Below are 19558 nucleotides of genomic sequence, written 5' to 3' on the forward strand. Positions count from 1 at the left end.
TGTGTTTGTATGTGTGTGTGCATGTTTGTGTTTCTTTGTGTGTTTGTGAGGGTGTGTATATTTGTGTTTCTGTGTTTGTGTTTGCATGTTTGTGTTTCTGTGTGTGTCTTTGTGTGTGTGTCTTTGTGTATTTGTGCATGTTTTGGTACTATGTGTGTATTTGTGTGTTTGTATGTGTGCATGTTTGTATTTCTGTGTGTGTCTTTGTGTGTGCGCATCTTTGTGTTTCTGTGTGTGTCTTTGTGTGCTTTTGAGTGTATGTGTATGCGCATGTTTGTGTTTCTATGTGTGTCTTAATGTGTTTGTATGTATGTGTGTGTGCATGTTTGTGTTTCTGTGTGTGTCTTTTTGTGTTTGTATGTATGTGTGTGTGCATGTTTGTGTTTATTTGTGTCTTTGTGTGTTTGTGAGGGTGTGTGTGTGCATGTTTGTGGTTCTGTGTGTGTCTTTGTGTGTTTTTATATGCATGTTCATGTTTGTGTTTCTGTGTCTGTCTTTGTATGTTTGTATGCATGTGTGTGTGCATGTTTGTTTTTCTGTGAGTGTCTGTGTGTTTGTATGTATCTCTGTGTGCATGTTTGTATTTCTATGTGTGTATTTGTATGTATCTCTGTGTGCATATTTGTGTTTCTGTGTGTGTCTTTGTGTGTTTGTATGTGTGTGTGCATGTTTGTGTTTCTGTGTGTGTCTTTGTGTGTTTGTATGTGTGTGTGCATGTATGTTTTTCTGTGTGTGTCTTTGTGTGTTTGTATGTGTGTGTGCATATTTGTGTTTCTGTGTGTGTCTTTGTGTGTTTGTATGTGTGTGTGCATGTTTGTGTTTCTGTGTCTGTCTTTGTATGTTTGTATGCATGTGTGTGTGCATGTTTGTTTTTCTGTGAGTGTCTGTGTGTTTGTATGTATCTGTGTGTGCATGTTTGTGTTTTGGGTGTGTATTTGTGTGTTTCTGTGTGTCTTTGTGTGTTTGTATGTGTTTGTGTGCATGTTTGTATTTCTGTGTGTGTATTTGTGTGTTTGTATGTATCTCTGTGTGCATGTTTGTATTTCTATGTGTGTATTTGTATGTATCTCTGTGTGCATATTTGTGTTTCTGTGTGTGTCTTTGTGTGTTTGTATGTGTGTGTGCATGTTTGTGTTTCTGTGTGTGTCTTTGTGTGTTTGTATGTGTGTGTGCATGTTTGTGTTTCTGTGTGTGTCTTTGTGTGTTTGTATGTATGTCTGTGTGCATGTTTGTGTTTCTGTGTGTGTCTTTGTGTGTTTGTATGTTTGTGTGTGTGTGTGCATGTTTGTGTTTCTGTGTGTGTCTGTGTCTGTGTGCATGTTTGTGTTTCTGTGTCTGTCTTTGTGTGTTTGTGAGTGTTTGCATGCTTGTATGCTTGTATTTATGTGTGTGTCTTTGTGTGTATGTAAAAATGTGTGTTGTGTGTGTGTGATGCCAAAAGAAAAACAAGTAACATTAAGTAAGTAACATTAATAATAATATATAATTTAAAATGTGTGTGGTACCTGTCAAAGTGTGCAAGTTCTACATCAAAAGGAAGCACAATATTCTTTAAATATTTTTTTAGGGATTTGTTGGTATTTAAGAATATGTTATCATTTTAAATTGAAGCCTGTTCACATATTTGTAACATAATGGGGGTTAAGTGTGGCTAAATATTTGGAAATGCTGACATATGAGAAAAGTATGGTAGTTGTATGTGTGTGTCACCAGGTAATGCACCAGTGGACAATGTCACATGAACTGAACTTGGGAACATTTGAGCGGTCAGTGTAGCACAGGGAGCCTCTTTGCTGAGTCAGATACTTTATAATGAAATCTTTCAGTACATTTTTATGCAATTACACAAATCCCTTGCTGCATAAGGCTGGTGCATAATGTTACCAGCATATAAATATCAGAAGATATTGCGATCCTTGAGGTTTACTAGGCTGGGTCTAACTTTTGCTTTATGCCAAGTGATAGTTGTCACAAGCTTTATGAGATATTCAAAGAACGTTTTCCACAAGTGAAACAGACCCCAATTGTGCAAAGTACATCAGCCATAAAGCTATAACTGGTGAACTTTGTACAGTAAATTGTTTATCACAAATGCACCCAACGTTACCTTTACAGGCTGTTTACACCAACAACACAACCGTCTGTGCCATGCAGTGAAAGCCCTCTCATTCTCATAGCTGTTGTTTTTTCTAATTTTAATTAAACACATGGGATTATATTATGCAAGGTGTGGATCTCATTATCTGTGTGTCTGTCTGTGTTTGTTCTATCATGAGTATGCTGTGCTGTATAATGACAGAGTATCTATATGCTAATAGTGATCACGCTGCTCTGTATAGTGATGTGAGTATCTCCCACACTGATACAATGATACACAGATAATGACCACATAGCAGAAAATATTATAATTTGATAACGTATTAGACTGCCCCCATCCAGCAACTTTATGAAGCCATCAGGATGGCAACGTTTTCTGTGGCTACACTGATGGGTCATGCTGGGCCAGATAATGATACAGATAACGACCACATATTGGCACAAACCTATTATAAACTGGCTGCTATGGGTCCCCAGCACTTGCACCCTGGTGCCACTGGCACTCCACCTGCTGCCAATGGTATGTCAGCCTCTATCTATCTATTTATCTATCATCTATCTGTCTGTCTATTTATCTATCATCTATCAATCTATCTGTCTGTCTGTCTATCTATAACATGGCGTGCAAACACTGTCTACAAACAATTAAAGCACACAGGGTTTTTGTTACAACTGACAGGCATCTGTTTTTACTCAAACTCCTATGGAGTTTGGAACATTATATACATTTTGTTTAAATGGTGTGAAAAGAGGGAGTTTTAAAATATATTACCCCTAAAATCGATGATCCTGCACTGAAAATAGTATTTTGTTTTTAAACCTGTGAGACGGGAGCCTGTCTAGCAATAGAACTGTTTAATTTGTCCTTAGGTTGGTCATAAAACAATAAAAGGTTCCAGATCCACATTACTGTATTATAATTAAAGGGAAAAAACTTTTGGGTAGATTACGAGTCTTGCGTTATGAGCTGTGCGGTGCTAACGTGCAGTTTTTACTCACCGCTCAGTTTCCTACAGCGCTGGTATTACGGATTTTTATAAACCCGGCGTTAAAAGGCAAGAAGTGAGCGTAGAGCAAAATTGTGCTCCATACCACACTCCAATACCAGCTTAAGTGAGCGGTGAGCTAGTTATACGTGCTCGTGCAAGATTTCCCCATAGACATCAATAGGGAGAGCCGGCTGAGAAAAAATCTAACACCTGAAAAAAGCAGCGTAAAACTCAGTAATGCAGCCCAATTGATTCCTATGGGGAAACTAAAGTTATGTTTACACCTAACACCCTAATATGAACCCCGAGTCTAAACACCCCTAATCTTACACTTATTAACCCCTAATCTGCTGCCCCCAACATCGCTGACACCTACATTATATTTATTAACTCCTAATCTGCCGCTCCGGGCATTGCTGCCACCTACATTATACTTATGAACCCCTAATCTGCTGCCCCCAACATCACCAACACCTACATTATATTTATTATAATTATTTAATTTATTTAATTGTATTTAATGTAGGGAATTTATTTAATTGTAGTGTAGTGTTAGGTGTTAGTGTAACTTAGATTAGGTTTTATTTTAAAGGTAAATTTGTATTTATTTTAGCTAGGTAGTTATTAAATAGTTAATAACTATTTAGTAACTATTCTACCTAGTTAAAATAAATACAAACTTGCCTGTAAAATAAAAATAAACCCTAAGATAGCTACAATGTAACTATTAGTAATATTGTAGCTAGCTTAGGGTTTATTTTATAGGTAAGTATTTAGTTTTAAATAGGAATTATTTAGGTAATGATAGTAATTTGTAATTATATTTATTTAAATTATATTTAAGTTAGGGGGTGTTAGGGTTAGACTTAGGTTTAGGGGTTAATAAATTTAGAATAGTGGCGGCGATTTTGGGGGCAGCAGATTAGGGGTTAATAATATTTAACTAGTGTTTAGAGGCAGGAGTGCGGTGGTTTAGGGGTTAATATGTTTATTATAAAGGCGGCGATGTTGAGCGGCAGATTAGGGGTTAATAATTTTATTTTAGTGTTTGCGATGCAGGGGGGCTCGGTTTAGGAATTAATAGGTAGTTTATGGGTGTTAGTGTACTTTGTAGCACTTTAGTTATGAGTTTTATGCTACAGCTTTGTAGTATAAAACTCATAACTACTGACTTTAAAATGCGTTAGGAATCTTGTCAGTAGAGGGTGTACCGCTTACTTTTTGGCATTCCAGGACAAACTCGTAATACCAGCGCTGTGGAAGTCCCATAGAAAAAAGGCTTTTATGAAATTTACGTAAGTTGCTTTGCGGTAAGGCCAAAAAAGTGTGCGGGACACCTATACCCGCAAGACTTGTAATAGCAGCGGGCGTAAAAAAAAGCAGCGTTAGGACCTGTTTACGCTGCTTTTTCACCTTACCGCAAAACTCGTAATCTAGTTGTTTATTTGGTCAAATATTTTAACAAATAATTGCATAAATAATTAAGAAATAGTTAATAGCGGATTTGCCCTAAATGTAAGCTACAAGATCCCTTGTCCAGTACCAATCTGTATTGCAGAAGGAACATAATGATCAGCATTTTTTATTTTCCATTTAAGATAAGGTTTAACAATGTATTACAGCACTTTGTTTTGATGTTTCTGTGCTTAATAAAACAACTGTTTGATGTGGGACTGGGAGCTGTCACTAGCAGCCAATGACCTATAGAGTCCCAGGAGCCAGAATCACACAGGCGCTTTCTGTCACTTAGTTATTCTTATTTATCTTTATTGTTTTAATGTTTTAGCAGCTGCTCTTTCATATCCATGATAGATTTTTTTGAGCAACATTTCCCTTTAATGTTGATTTTTAAATAAGTAAGTTTGTGTATTGTGCTTGCTTGTGCATTAGTACGTTATACATAATAATAATAATGCAGTTATGTATAACACAGGATGATCCCTAGACATAGACAATATATTGAGCACCTGTCAGTAAACATTACAAGCTACTTCTGTACAGTAACACTACAGGACAGCTCAATATATAGAAGTGAATGAGGATACACACAGCTCATTTAACAGTCGTAAAGGGAGCTGCTGCACCTGCTCACTAACCATGGTCAGTAATGAGGGCAAAGGCAATGTGTGTGTAATGAGATGGTCAGCAGTAGAGAACTTATACTAACAAAGAGTAAACTACAGTTCCCAGAATCCTCTTCAGACTGCTATGGCATAACAGAGCTGCACGCAGTCTTGCTGCGCATGTCACTGGCTGGTAAGTGGGTGGTCGACAAGTGATGAGCAGCTGGTGTGGCCCGGGGGACCTCATTGTCATGATGTTATTGTCTAAAAGGCTTTATTTGTTGTGCAATGTTTGTGAGAGTGGCCACTGGATACTAAGATAGCATGATATATATGGTGCTTTACACAGAGGAGAACTCTCCTGAAGTATATCAGTCTGATCCCGCCTAGTAACAGTCCAGCCCCAAAATACAAGGAAAATGGCAACCCCAGATGATCGTTTTGGTCTTCTTTGTGTTTATTATATTCAGCTCCCATAATACTATAATTCTACAAGTTATACAGTATATCCAAAAGCTCAGCACCTCACTGTATACAACTGCACAGTGTCTAATATACAACAGCACAGGGTCTCATATACAATAGCACAGCGTCTCATATACAACAGCACAGCGTCTCATATACAACAGCACAGCGTCTCGTATACAACAGCACAGCATCTCATATACAACAGCACAGCGTCTCATATACAACAGCACAGGGTCTCATATACAACAGCACAGCATCTCATATACAACAGCACAGCATCTCATATACAACAGCACAGTGTCTCATATACAACAGCACAGCATCTCATATACAACAGCACAGGGTCTCATATACAACAGCACAGTGTCTCATATACAACAGCACAGCATCTCATATACAACAGCACAGTGTCTCATATACAACAGCACAGGGTCTCATACACAACAGCACAGGGTCTCATACACAACAGCACAGCGTCTCATATACAACAGCACAGCGTCTCATATACAAAAGCACAGGGTCTCATACACAACAGCACAGGGTCTCATATACAACAGCACAGTGTCTCATATACAACAGCACAGCGTCTCATATACAGCAGCACAGCGTCTCATATACAACAGCACAGTGTCTCATATACAACAGCACAGCATCTCATATACAACAGCACAGGGTCTCATATACAACAGCACAGTGTCTCATATACAACAGCACAGGGTCTCATATATAACAGCACAGCGTCTCATATACAACAGCACAGCGTCTCATATACAATAGCACAGTGTCTCATATACAACAGCACAGCGTCTCATATACAACAGCACAGCGTCTCATATACAACAGCACAGCGTCTCATATACAACAGCACAGCGTCTCATATACAACAGCACAGGGTCTCATATACAACAGCACAGCGTCTCATATACAACAGCACAGGGTCTCATATACAACAGCACAGCGTCTCATATAAAACAGCACAGCATCTCATATACAACAGCACAGCGTCTCATATACAACAGCACAGCGTCTCATATACAACAGCACAGCGTCTCATATACAACAGCACAGCGTCTCATATACAACAGCACACTGTCTCATATACAACAGCACACTGTCTCATATACAACAGCACAGGGTCTCATATACAACAGCACAGGGTCTCATATACAACAGCACAGCGTCTCATACACAACAGCACAGCGTCTCATATACAACAGCACAGTGTCTCATATACAACAGCACAGGGTCTCATATACAACAGCACAGGGTCTCATATACAACAGCACAGCATCTCATATACAACAGCACAGGGTCTCATATACAACAGCACAGCGTCTCATATACAACAGCACAGCATCTCATATACAACAGCACAGCGTCTCATATACAACAGCACAGCGTCTCATATACAACAGCACAGCGTCTCATATACAACAGCACAGGGTCTCATATACAACAGCACAGGGTCTCATATACAACAGCACAGGGTCTCATATACAACAGCACAGGGTCTCATATACAGCAGCACAGCGTCTCATATACAACAGCACAGGGTCTCATATACAACAGCACAGGGTCTCATATACAACAGCACAGGGTCTCATATACAACAGCACAGGGTCTCATATACAACAGCACAGTGTCTCATATACAACAGCACAGCGTCTCATATACAACAGCACAGCGTCTCATATACAACAGCACAGCGTCTCATATACAACAGCACAGGGTCTCATATACAACAGCACAGGGTCTCATATACAACAGCACAGCGTCTCATATACAACAGCACAGCGTCTCATATACAACAGCACAGGGTCTCATATACAACAGCACAGTGTCTCATATACAACAGCACAGCGTCTCATATACAACAGCACAGGGTCTCATATACAACAGCACAGGGTCTCATATACAACAGCACAGGGTCTCATATACAACAGCACAGCGTCTCATATACAACAGCACAGGGTCTCATATACAACAGCACAGGGTCTCATATAAAGCAGCACAGCGTCTCATATACAGCAGCACAGCGTCTCATATACAGCAGCACAGCGTCTCATATACAACAGCACAGCGTCTCATATACAACAGCACAGGGTCTCATATACAACAGCACAGGGTCTCATATACAACAGCACAGCGTCTCATATACAACAGCACAGGGTCTCATATACAACAGCACAGGGTCTCATATACAACAGCACAGCGTCTCATATACACAACAGCACAGGGTCTCATATACAACAGCACAGGGTCTCATATACAGCAGCACAGCGTCTCATATACAACAGCACAGCGTCTCATATACACAACAGCACAGGGTCTCATATACAACAGCACAGGGTCTCATATACAACAGCACAGGGTCTCATATACAGCAGCACAGCGTCTCATATACAACAGCACAGGGTCTCATATACAGCAGCACAGGGTCTCATATACAACAGCACAGGGTCTCATATACAACAGCACAGCGTCTCATATACAGCAGCACAGGGTCTCATATACAACAGCACAGGGTCTCATATACAACAGCACAGCGTCTCATATACAACAGCACAGGGTCTCATATACAACAGCCCAGTGTCTCATATACAACAGCACAGCGTCTCATATACAACAGCACAGGGTGTCATATACAACAGCACAGCGTCTCATATACAACAGCACAGGGTCTCATATACAACAGCACAGGGTCTCATATACAACAGCACAGTGTCTCATATACAACAGCACAGGGTCTCATATACAACAGCACAGGGTCTCATATACAACAGCACAGGGTCTCATATACAACAGCACAGGGTCTCATATACAACAGCACAGTGTCTCATATACAACAGCACAGGGTCTCATATACAGCAGCACAGGGTCTCATATACAACAGCACAGGGTCTCATATACAACAGCACAGCGTCTCATATACAGCAGCACAGGGTCTCATATACAACAGCACAGGGTCTCATATACAACAGCACAGCGTCTCATATACAACAGCACAGGGTCTCATATACAACAGCCCAGTGTCTCATATACAACAGCACAGCGTCTCATATACAACAGCACAGGGTGTCATATACAACAGCACAGCGTCTCATATACAACAGCACAGGGTCTCATATACAACAGCACAGTGTCTCATATACAACAGCACAGTGTCTCATATACAACAGCACAGTGTCTCATATACAACAGCACAGGGTCTCATATACAACAGCACAGGGTCTCATATACAACAGCACAGGGTCTCATATACAACAGCACAGGGTCTCATATACAACAGCACAGGGTCTCATATACAACAGCACAGTGTCTCATATACAACAGCACAGGGTCTCATATACAACAGCACAGCGTCTCATATACACAACAGCACAGGGTCTCATATACAACAGCACAGGGTCTCATATACAGCAGCACAGCGTCTCATATACAACAGCACAGGGTCTCATATACAGCAGCACAGTGTCTCATATACAGCAGCACAGTGTCTCATATACAACAGCACAGGGTCTCATATACAACAGCACAGGGTCTCATATACAACAGCACAGTGTCTCACATACAACAGCACAGGGTCTCATATACAGCAGCCCAGGGTCTCATATACAACAGCACAGGGTCTCATATACAACAGCACAGCGTCTCATATACAACAGCACAGGGTCTCATATACAACAGCACAGCGTCTCATATACAACAGCACAGCGTCTCATATACAACAGCACAGGGTCTCATATACAACAGCACAGGGTCTCATATACAACAGCACAGTGTCTCATATACAGCAGCACAGGGTCTCATATACAACAGCACAGGGTCTCATATACAACAGCACAGCGTCTCATATACAACAGCACAGTGTCTCATACACAACAGCACAGGGTCTCATATACAACAGCACAGTGTCTCATATACAACAGCACAGGGTCTCATATACAACAGCACAGCGTCTCATATACAACAGCACAGGGTCTCATATACAACAGCACAGGGTCTCATATACAGCAGCACAGCGTCTCATATACAACAGCACAGGGTCTCATATACAGCAGCACAGGGTCTCATATACAACAGCACAGGGTCTCATATACAACAGCACAGCGTCTCATATACAGCAGCACAGGGTCTCATATACAACAGCACAGGGTCTCATATACAACAGCACAGCGTCTCATATACAACAGCACAGGGTCTCATATACAACAGCCCAGTGTCTCATATACAACAGCACAGCGTCTCATATACAACAGCACAGGGTCTCATATACAACAGCACAGGGTCTCATATACAACAGCACAGGGTCTCATATACAACAGCACAGGGTCTCATATACAACAGCACAGGGTCTCATATACAACAGCACAGGGTCTCATATACAACAGCACAGGGTCTCATATACAACAGCACAGTGTCTCATATACAACAGCACAGTGTCTCATATACAACAGCACAGGGTCTCATATACAACAGCACAGCGTCTCATATACACAACAGCACAGGGTCTCATATACAACAGCACAGGGTCTCATATACAGCAGCACAGCGTCTCATATACAACAGCACAGGGTCTCATATACAGCAGCACAGTGTCTCATATACAACAGCACAGGGTCTCATATACAACAGCACAGGGTCTCATATACAACAGCACAGTGTCTCATATACAACAGCACAGGGTCTCATATACAGCAGCCCAGGGTCTCATATACAACAGCCCAGGGTCTCATATACAACAGCACAGCGTCTCATATACAACAGCACAGGGTCTCATATACAACAGCACAGCGTCTCATATACAACAGCACAGCGTCTCATATACAACAGCACAGGGTCTCATATACAACAGCACAGGGTCTCATATACAACAGCACAGTGTCTCATATACAGCAGCACAGGGTCTCATATACAACAGCACAGGGTCTCATATACAACAGCACAGCGTCTCATATACAACAGCACAGTGTCTCATACACAACAGCACAGGGTCTCATATACAACAGCACAGTGTCTCATATACAACAGCACAGGGTCTCATATACAACAGCACAGCGTCTCATATACAACAGCACAGGGTCTCATATACAACAGCACAGGGTCTCATATACAAAAGCACAGGGTCTCATATACAACAGCACAGGGTCTCATATACAACAGCACAGTGTCTCATAGTGTGCAACAACACAGAAAGTTTGTGCACTCAGATAATTCCTGAGGATCCAAATGCGGAATTAAGAAACCGATTGTTCCCTTTGAATATTTTCGTAGCCGAAGGCTTCTTACTTTCGCATTCGGATCCTCACATATGATCTGAATGTGCATACCTAAAACACAGCACTTTACATCATATTATACCTACAGCACAGCACTTTACATCATATTATACCTACAACACAGCACTTTACATCATATTATACCTACAACACAACACTTTACATCATATTATACCTACAGCACAGCACTTTACATCATATTATACCTACAGCACAGCACTTTACATCATATACCTACAGCACAGCACTTTACATCATATTATACCTACATCACAGCACTTTACATCATATTATACCTACAGCACAGCACTTTACATCATATACCTACAGCACAGCACTTTACATCATATTATACCTACAGCACAGCACTTTACATCATATTATACCTACAGCACAGCACTTTACATCATATTATACCTAAAACACAGCACTTTACATCATATTATACCTACAACACAGCACTTTACATCATATTATACCTACAACACAACACTTTACATCATATTATACCTACAGCACAGCACTTTACATCATATTATACCTACAGCACAGCACTTTACATCATATTATACCTACAGCACAGCACTTTACATCATATACCTACAGCACAGCACTTTACATCATATTATACCTACATCACAGCACTTTACATCATATTATACCTACAGCACAGCACTTTACATCATATACCTACAGCACAGCACTTTACATCATATTATACCTACAGCACAGCACTTTACATCATATTATACCTACAGCACAGCACTTTACATCATATACCTACAGCACAGCACTTTACATCATATTATACCTACAGCACAGCACTTTACATCATATTATACCTACAGCACAGCACTTTACATCATATTATATCTACAGCACAGCACTTTACATCATATACCTACAGCACAGCACTTTACATCATATTATACCTACAGCACAGCACTTTACATCATATTATACCTAAAACACAGCACTTTACATCATATTATACCTACAGCACAGCACTTTACATCATATTATACCTAAAACACAGCACTTTACATCATATTATACCTACAATACAGCACTTTACATCATATTATACCTACAACACAACACTTTACATCATATTATACCTACAGCACAGCACTTTACATCATATTATACCTACAGCACAGCACTTTACATCATATACCTACAGCACAGCACTTTACATCATATTATACCTACAGCACAGCACTTTACATCATATACCTACAGCACAGCACTTTACATCATATTATACCTAAAACACAGCACTTTACATCATATTATACCTACAGCACAGCACTTTACATCATATACCTACAACACAGCACTTTACATCATATTATACCTACAGAACAGCACTTTACATCATATTATATCTATAGCACAGCACTTTACATCATATTATACCTACAACACAACACTTTACATCATATTATACCTACAGCACAGCACTTTACATCATATTATACCTACAACACAGCACTTTACATCATATTATACCTACAGCACAGCACTTTACATCATATACCTACAACACAGCACTTTACATCATATTATACCTACAGAACAGCACTTTACATCATATTATACCTACAGCACAGCACTTTACATCATATTATACCTACAACACAACACTTTACATCATATTATACCTACAGCACAGCACTTTACATCATATTATACCTACAACACAGCACTTTACATCATATTATACCTACAGCACAGCACTTTACATCATATTATACCTATAGCACAGCACTTTACATCATATTATATCTACAGAACAGCACTTTACATCATATTATACCTACAGCACAGCACTTTACATCATATTATATCTACAGCACTTTACATCATATTATACCTACAGCACAACACTTTACATCATATTATACCTACAGCACAGCACTTTACATCATATTATACCTACAGCACAGCACTTTACATCATATTATAGAAACATAGAAACATAGATATTGACGGCAGATAAGAGCCATAGGCCCAGCAAGTCTGCCCCACCTTACCTAACAGTATAAACTTATCTAGTTCGTAGGATAGCCCTATGCTTGTCCCATGCATTTTTAAAGTCCCCCACAGTGTTTGTTGCTACTACCTCTTGAGGAAGTTTATTCCATAAATCAATCACTCTTTCTGTAAAGAAGTGCTTCCTCAAATTACTCCTGAATCTACTACCCTTTAGCTTGAGCTCATGACCCCTTGTTCTTGAATTTTCCATTTTATGTAAAATACCCACAGCCTCAGTTTTACTAAACCCTTTAATGTACTTGAAAGTTGCTATCATATCACCTCTTTCCCTTCTCTCCTCTAAGCTATACATATTTAGGTCATTGAGCCTATCCTGGTAAGTTTTATTTTTTAGACCATGTACCATTTTGGTAGCCCTCCTTTGCACAGATTCAAGTTTGTTAATATCCTTCTGAAGATATTGCCTCCAGAACTGCACACAATACTCAAGATGAGGCCTAACTAATGATCTATAAAGTGGCATAAGAACCTTACTATTTCTGCTGCAAATACCTCTACCAATACATCCAAGCATTCTGCTAGCCTTACTCGCTGCCTTACTACATTGTTTACTAAGTTTTAAATCATCTGAAATAATAATTCCCAAGTCCTGTTCCTCGTCTGTAACAGTCAGTAAAGTGTCATTGAGTCTGTAATTAACATTTGGATTTTTCTTCCCTAAATGCATTATTTTACACTTTGCTGTGTTAAACTTTAGATCCCAGTCGTTTGTCCAATCCTCCAATTGTTGTATATCACTTCTCATTTTGTCTACCCCCCCTGGAACATCCACTCTGTTGCAAATTTTTGTATCATCTGCAAAGAGACATACTTTCCCCTGTAGCCCTTTGCTGATATCGCAGATAAATATGTTAAACAAAACAGGCCCCAGAACTGACCCCTGAGGAACACCACTAGTAACAGCCCCCTCTGCTGAATGAACTCCATTTACTAAGACACTTTGTTTTCTGTCCTTAAGCCAGCATTCCACCCAGTTCACAATTTTTGAATCTAGACCAAGGAGATATAGTTTGTGAATAAGTTTATTGTGTGGGACGGTGTCAAATGCTTTGCTGAAATCTAGATATGCTACATCAACTGCTCCTCCCTTGTCTAATACTTTTGTTACATAATCAAAGAAGTCAATTAGATTAGTCTGACATGATCTCCCTGAAGTAAAACCATGCTGATTTTGGTCCTCTAAATTGTTTGTCTTTATGTAAGTCATAATTCTTTCCTTTAAGAGGCTTTCCATTAATTTCCCTACTACTGAAGTTAAACTAACTGGCCTGTAGTTGCCAGATTCTTCTCTACTGCCCTTTTTATGAAGAGGTATTACATTTGCTATTCTCCAATCATCTGGGACAGCTCCTGTTAATAGTGACTGATTAAACAGATCAGTTAATGGGACAGTTAGCACTGAACGAAGTTCTTTTAAAACCCTTGGATGAATATTATCAGGACCCACTGCCTTTGTAACATTTATTTTTGATAATGCTAACAAAACCTCATCCTCTGTAAAAAGATTACTGTTAAGCTTGTTTCTATTTTGCATAGCATCCCTTAATGTAGACATTGTATCTTCACAATCTTTAGTGAAAACAGAACAGAAGTAATCATTGAGACAGTCTGCAATCTGCTTATCTCCTTCTATTATTCTACCATCAACTGATTTCAATTTTACTATTCCTACCTTATTTGTTCTTCTTTCACTGATATATCTAAAGAATGTTTTGTCCCCATGTTTTACTGACTGTGCTATCTTCTCTTCTGCATCAGCTTTAACCTTCCTAATTAACTGCTTAGTCTTTTTTTGTTGGAGTCTCCATATTTTCATATCATCATCTGCTTGTGTGTGTCTGTAATTTTTATAAGCTATCTTTTTTGTCTTTACAGCATGTGCTACTTCTTTGGAAAACCAAATTGGTTTCCGCTTTCTTTTACTTTTACAGACATGTCTAATACAGTGTGCGGTTGCATCTAAAATGGCACCTTTCACAAATTCCCACTGTTCTTGAACCCCTGTAATAAGATTTTTCCCCTTTAAATAGTTTTTTAGGTATTCTCCCATTAATGAAAAATCTGCCGTCCTAAAGTCTAAAACTTTTGTTTTAGTCTGGGTGTACAGTTCCTGAACATGAATACTAAACCAAACAGATTGATGATCACTGGATCCTAAGTTCTCACCTACAGACACATCTGAAACTGTATCACTGTTTGTAAGTATTAGATCTAATATAGCTTCCTTACGAGTTGGTTCCTTGACTAATTGTTCAAGTGATTCCCCTAGCAGAGATTCAAGAATATACCTGCTTCTAGCCGATCTAGCAGAAGGAATCTTCCAGTCTATATCTGGCAAATTAAAGTCCCCCAGTACTATAACCTTACCCTTCATGGTCATTTTGGTTATTTCATCTAATAACAGATTGTCCAGTTTTTCATCCTGCAATGGAGGCCTATATACAACCCCTATTCTAAAAACATTTTTATCTCCAATTTCCAAAGTCACCCAAATACTTTCCACCTCATCATTTGTTCCTACAATTGATGAGGTGGAAAGTATATACAGCACAGCACTTTACATCATATTATACCTACAGCACAGCACTTTACATCATATTATACCTACAGCACAGCACTTTACATCATATTATATCTACAGCACAGCACTTTACATCATATACCTACAGCACAGCACTTTACATCATATTATACCTACAGCACAGCACTTTACATCATATTATACCTACAGCACAGCACTTTACATCATATACCTACAGCACATCACTTTACATCATATACATACAGCACAGCACTTTACATCATATTATACGATTGTTCCCTTTGAATATTTTCGTAGCCGAAGGCTTCTTACTTTCGCATTCGGATCCTCACATATGATCTGAATGTGCATACCTAAAACACAGCACTTTACATCATATTATACCTACAGCACAGCACTTTACATCATATTATACCTAAAACACAGCACTTTACATCATATTATACCTACAACACAGCACTTTACATCATATTATACCTACAACACAACACTTTACATCATATTATACCTACAGCACAGCACTTTACATCATATTATACCTACAGCACAGCACTTTACATCATATTATACCTACAGCACAGCACTTTACATCATATACCTACAGCACAGCACTTTACATCATATTATACCTACAGCACAGCACTTTACATCATATACCTACAGCACAGCACTTTACATCATATTATACCTACAGCACAGCACTTTACATCATATTATACCTACAGCACAGCACTTTACATCATATTATACCTACAGCACAGCACTTTACATCATATACCTACAGCACAGCACTTTACATCATATTATACCTAAAACACAGCACTTTACATCATATTATACCTACAGCACAGCACTTTACATCATATTATACCTACAGCACAGCACTTTACATCATATTATATCTACAGAACAGCACTTTACATCATATTATATCTACAGAACAGCACTTTACATCATATTATACCTACAACACAGCACTTTACATCATATTATACCTACAACACAACACTTTACATCATATTATACCTACAGCACAGCACTTTACATCATATTATATCTACAGCACTTTACATCATATTATACCTACAGCACAACACTTTACGTTATATTATACCTACAGCACAGCACTTTACATCATATTATACCTACAGCACAGCACTTTACATCATATTATACCTACAGCACAGCACTTTACATCATATACCTACAGCACAGCACTTTACATCATATTATACCTACAGCACAGCACTTTACATCATATTATACCTACAGCACAGCACTTTACATCATATTATACCTACAGCACAGCACTTTACATCATATACCTACAGCACAGCACTTTACATCATATACATACAGCACAGCACTTTACATCATATTATACCTACAGCACAGCACTTTACATCATATTATACCTACAGCACAGCACTTTACATCATATTATACCTACAGCACAGCACTTTACATCATATTATGCCTACAGCACAGCACTTTACATCATATTATGCCTACAACACAACACTTTACATCATATTTTACCTACAGCACAACACTTTACATCATATTATACCTATAGCACAGCACTTTACATCATATTATACCTACAGCACAGCACTTTACATCATATTATACCTACAGCACAGCACTTTACATCATATACCTACAGCACAGCACTTTACATCATATTATACCTACAGCACAGCACTTTACATCATATACCTACAACACAGCACTTTACATCATATACCTACAACACAGCACTTTACATCATATTATACCTACAGCACAGCACTTTACAGCATATTATACCTACAACACAGCACTTTACATCATATTATACCTACAGCACAGCACTTTACATCATATTATACCTACAGCACAGCACTTTACAGCATATTATACCTACAGCACAGCACTTTACATCATATACCTACAGCACAGCACTTTACATCATATTATGCCTACAGCACAGCACTTTACATCATATTATACCTACAGCACAGCACTTTACATCATATACCTACAACACAACACTTTACATCATATTATACCTACAGCACAGCACTTTACATCATATTATGCCTACAGCACAGCACTTTACATCATATTATACCTACAGCACAGCACTTTACATCATATTATACCTACAGCACAGCACTTTACATCATATTATACCTACAGCACAGCACTTTACATCATATTATATCTACAGCACAGCACTTTACATCATATACCTACAACACAACACTTTACATCATATTATACCTACAGCACAGCACTTTACATCATATTATACCTACAGCACAGCACTTTACATCATATTATGCCTACAGCACAGCACTTTACATCATATTATGCCTACAACACAACACTTTACATCATATTTTACCTACAGCACAACACTTTACATCATATTATACCTATAGCACAGCACTTTACATCATATTATACCTACAGCACAGCACTTTACATCATATTATACCTACAGCACAGCACTTTACATCATATACCTACAGCACAGCACTTTACATCATATTATACCTACAGCACAGCACTTTACATCATATACCTACAACACAGCACTTTACATCATATACCTACAACACAGCACTTTACATCATATTATACCTACAGCACAGCACTTTACAGCATATTATACCTACAACACAGCACTTTACATCATATTATACCTACAGCACAGCACTTTACATCATATTATACCTACAGCACAGCACTTTACAGCATATTATACCTACAGCACAGCACTTTACATCATATACCTACAGCACAGCACTTTACATCATATTATGCCTACAGCACAGCACTTTACATCATATTATACCTACAGCACAGCACTTTACATCATATACCTACAACACAACACTTTACATCATATTATACCTACAGCACAGCACTTTACATCATATACCTACAGCACAGCACTTTACATCATATACCTACAGCACAGCACTTTACATCATATTATGCCTACAGCACAGCACTTTACATCATATTATACCTACAGCACAGCACTTTACATCATATTATACCTACAGCACAGCACTTTACATCATATTATATCTACAGCACAGCACTTTACAGCATATTATACCTACAGCACAGCACTTTACATCATATACCTACAACACAACACTTTACATCATATTATACCTACAGCACAGCACTTTACATCATATTATACCTACAGCACAGCACTTTACATCATATTATACCTACAGCACAGCACTTTACATCATATTATACCTACAGCACAGCACTTTACATCATATTATACCTACAGCACAGCACTTTACATCATATTATACCTACAGCACAGCACTTTACATCATATTATACCTACAGCACAGCACTTTACATCATATTATACCTAAAACACAGCACTTTACATCATATTATACCTACAACACAGCACTTTACATCATATTATACCTATAGCACAGCACTTTACATCATATTATATCTACAGAACAGCACTTTACATCATATTATACCTACAGCACAGCACTTTACATCATATTATATCTACAGCACTTTACATCATATTATACCTACAGCACAACACTTTACATCATATTATACCTACAGCACAGCACTTTACATCATATTATACCTACAGCACAGCACTTTACATCATATTATACCTACAGCACAGCACTTTACATCATATTATACCTACAGCACAGCACTTTACATCATATTATACCTACAGCACAGCACTTTACATCATATTATATCTACAGCACAGCACTTTACATCATATACCTACAGCACAGCACTTTACATCATATTATACCTACAGCACAGCACTTTACATCATATTATACCTAAAACACAGCACTTTACATCATATTATACCTACAACACAGCACTTTACATCATATTATACCTACAGCACATCACTTTACATCATATACATACAGCACAGCACTTTACATCATATTATACGATTGTTCCCTTTGAATATTTTCGTAGCCGAAGGCTTCTTACTTTCGCATTCGGATCCTCACATATGATCTGAATGTGCATACCTAAAACACAGCA

This window comes from Bombina bombina, chromosome 11 (assembly GCF_027579735.1).
Source record: "Bombina bombina isolate aBomBom1 chromosome 11, aBomBom1.pri, whole genome shotgun sequence".
Classification (NCBI taxonomy): Eukaryota; Metazoa; Chordata; class Amphibia; order Anura; family Bombinatoridae; genus Bombina; species Bombina bombina.